The sequence below is a fragment of the Myotis myotis genome, unplaced genomic scaffold (genome assembly GCF_014108235.1).
Source record: "Myotis myotis isolate mMyoMyo1 unplaced genomic scaffold, mMyoMyo1.p scaffold_m19_p_3, whole genome shotgun sequence".
Classification (NCBI taxonomy): Eukaryota; Metazoa; Chordata; class Mammalia; order Chiroptera; family Vespertilionidae; genus Myotis; species Myotis myotis.
In genome coordinates, this window is record NW_023416335.1 from 132,262,222 (window position 1) to 132,265,973 (window position 3,752).

Sequence of the window (3,752 nt, forward strand, 5' to 3'; positions counted from 1 at the left end):
CAAAGTAATAAAAATAAAGAAGTTGAAGACAGCAAAGCAGCATATAGATCCTTTAAGCATATTATTTTTCCTTGCATGCATAGTGAACCTGCAAATTTAACTGCACAATTTAAATGCTACTTTATTTTTAAATTTACTAATTTTGATATATACAATACTCTGTAAACATTTAGCTGAATAGTTTTAAACCCTGATATTGATGAAGTCAGGAACAACTCCACTATGGCCAATAAATTTCCTTTTATACTGTAGTATCAGATACTTAAAAAATAGATAAAGCAGCTATCTATTGTATTAATTAAATAATGGATGGTTTGTTTTTCATTTTATTTTGTAATTATAGCATTTTTATATCAAATTTAGTTTAGAAAATGTAATATTAAACATGATTAAATATACCTGGTTTGTATCATAAGCTTAATTTGATTCTAATAAAAATCCTATAGGGGGTTATTAGTACCTGGTAATGTAATTATAAAATGCTAAAAGTGATTTAAATAATGCACCAGCTTAAGAAAACAAAATATTTTGAGAAGGAGGAATAATGAAATTGCACTACCACATACTTGAAAACATTGTGAAGGTTCAATTAAATAGCTCGCTTTGTGAGCTAAGGCACAAATGGAAGTACTTTTGAAGGAACAAAATGTTTGGTTCTTTGGTACATATTGCCTTTGGTATTCAGTCAATTTGGTATTCATTTGCTGTAGAATAATAGGTTAACAAAAATATGTGGAAAATATGGACTGTGGTAAAGTTATTCTTACATTATAGGTAATAGTTTTTAAAAAACAGAAAAATTCCAGACACCACCATTTCTCTCTTCAAGACCAATACCATTCAAATGTCCTAAACAGCTTACTTTACCTAGCTCTTGCATCCCTCTCCAGATAGATGGCTTGTCTAGCCCTCTTCCTCTGCTACACTAGAATTATTTGAAATTCCCCTATGCATTCCTGGCTTAGTAGGACCACTGCACATGTTCTTTCTTCTGCCTATAATGCTCTCTCCACAAGCCCATACTCCCACTTCTATGAATTTGTCAGAGCTCAGCTTACAGTCGCTTATTCAGCAAAACCATCCCTGCAATCCTAATATGTGTTTGTAGAACACCATTTCATTTCCCATAGACATCATCATAGTTTTCGGGTATAAATAAAGTTTTGTGGCGATTTGATTCTCGCATTGGAATTTAAGCTTTGTTATATGTGTGTGTTTGCTCAGCATTGTATTCTCATGACTCAGCAGAGTACATGGCATGGAGTAAGTACTCATTGATTGAATATATGATGAAACAGCAAGAGACATGCATTTTGATATTCCAAAGAATTTTATTTTCTATTTTAAAGACATTGGAGAGAAAGTTGAGGAGGGACGCTGGTGCCCTTGGGCTTGTGGAGCTGGTCGTCAGCAGGTCCTTTCCCAAGGCGCCCCTGAAATAACTCAGTGACCCTTCTCGTTCTGCACATCGCCAGGTGCTTATGGTATGAGAACGTCAGAAGTATTGAAAGGACCAGTATCCTTTCAGAAATCACAACGATTTAAAAAACAAGCAGACAAAAATAATCTCAACCAAATCTTACTGTTGACAAAGATACCAACTTGCCTGCTTCAGCAAGAGAAGTTGACTTTGGGGTTAAAGGAGGAATCTCATCAAAATGATAAAGTCTTGATGATGTTGAAAAGGAAATGCATGTCCTTGTGCAGGCACTTGGTGCTCAAGACAAGAGCCTCCAGGACCTGGAAGCTGAGCTGGAGAAGATGGAAGCAGAGCTCAGCGCTGCGGTCGGGGAAAAAGACATCGCTTCCAGTAATGCTACAGTGCAAAAGCAGCTTACCGACTCCACCAGGACTCACAGGCCACTAAAGGCTAAGTGTTCTCAAGCTGCTAACCAGAAGCATTCTAAGCCTTGAGTTGCTGAAACTTAGAAAAAAAATGAGAAACTAAGATGAGAAGTATGATGGGTAACCAACAAGGCACGGAGGTGAAACTGCAGGTCACCCAGAAGAATCCCAGAAAGTCTCAGGGGAAGTGGCACAGCTTGCCGGGAAACTCGTTTCCATAGAGAAATAACAGATTGACAAAAAATCTGACACAGATAGACTCTTAGAATACACTGAAGAAATAAGTTGTGCCTCGGATCAAAGGAGAAAAATACAAGCTAGATACTGCCCAGTTAGAAGAAATTTTAAGCGAAGAATCATGAAGTTTTAAGCCTTAAGCAGTCTCTTGAGGAAAGCATTGTTACATTGTCTAAGCGAGTAAAAGACCTGATGGCTAAATGTCAGCTCCCAGAAAGAAAAAGAAGAGCTCATCTACAGCGGCAGAGAACTGGATGGAAATCTACATTCTGTCATGCAAACCTAAAAAGAGAAGTTTATTCTTGAAAAACAAGAACATGAAAAGCTACATCAAAAAGACTTCCAAATTGAGTCACTTCTGAAACAGGAGAAGGCATTATCTTCTATTCTTCAGCAGAAGCTATGTTCTTTCAAGAGGAAATGATGAAAGAGAGGAACCTCTTTGAGGAAGAATTAAACAAGCTCTGGATGAGCTAGATAAACTACAGCAAAAAGGAGGGGCAAGCTGAAAAGTGGTTCAAAGAATTGGGAGAAGAAAGAAAACCTAGGGCTGAAGAAGTGAAACGTTTAGAAGATCTGAAGGTGAAAGAACCCGAACACTAGAAAAGTTAATGCTGCTCACACTCAGGCCACCTTCTGTGCAGAAAAGGTGCAATAGTAAGGTGCAGAACCTTGGAAATGTCACTGCTCCATTTGAAAGCTATAAAGCATTAACAGCTAGTGAGAGAGAAGATCTTAAGCTAGAGAACTTATCACTTAGGGAAAAAGTGACCGAGGCCAGGAAAAGTGCAGAGCATGTTCAGCATCAGATATTGGAAACTGAGAGTTCAGCTCAAGAACCATGCAAGGGTACTTCTAGATCTGCAGACCAGATCAGCTCTTAAAGACGCAGAAAGTAAAGAAATCACGGTTTCTTGTCTCCAGAAAATAACTTGATTTGGAGAACCAACTCAAGCAGCAAGGTGAAGACTTTAAGAAGCAGCTGGAAGAGGAAGAAGCTGGAAAAGAAAATACAATGGCAGAATTAACTGAGGAAATGAGTAAGGGGTGTCTCCTTTATGCAGAACTATATAATAAAGCCTTTTCAGCCACACCCGGATGCATTTGAAGCAAAGAAAGTCTTTGTTGAATAAACACGGTGCAAATCAGGGACAGCTAAATAACCTAATAGATTCATATGCTGAATTATTGGGTCATCAGTATATAAAACAAAAAAGCATGTTATGAAATTGAAAGAAGAAAATAACCAACTCAAATTAGAGGTGCCAAAACCCCGCTCAAAGCTTGCTATAAAAAAGCAGAGCAAAAGAAAGCTCCAGGAGGAGTTAAATAAAGTTCTGGGTATCAAACACTTTGAACTTTCAAAGGCTTTTCTTCATGAAAGTAAAGCAAGTTTTGCTCTCAAACCTCAGTAAAATAAGGCAATGCAAAATGCTGTGAGCTCCTGTGGCTCCAAAAAGCCAGTTGAAGATTATGTTTTTATTATGTTTGTAATGAATACTTTTAAATGTATTTAATATTAACTTCCTATTTTTAGGTATCTGAAAGCAAGGTCATCATTTTTACCAATAGGTCTTCTGACATTTTATTTTCTACTGTCAGTACCTCCTCCCTGGTGCTCATTTCATCACTTCATTCTAAACCTTCTATTTGGCTTTTCAGCTTTACAA

The 3,752-nt window shown here is 37.3% G+C and overlaps 1 pseudogene; it reads left to right on the top strand.

Annotated features, from left to right (window-relative positions):
* The first annotated feature begins 1,286 nt into the window (after positions 1–1,286).
* Positions 1,287–3,497, top strand: LOC118650592 (annotated as a pseudogene).
* Positions 3,498–3,752: the final 255 nt, after the last annotated feature.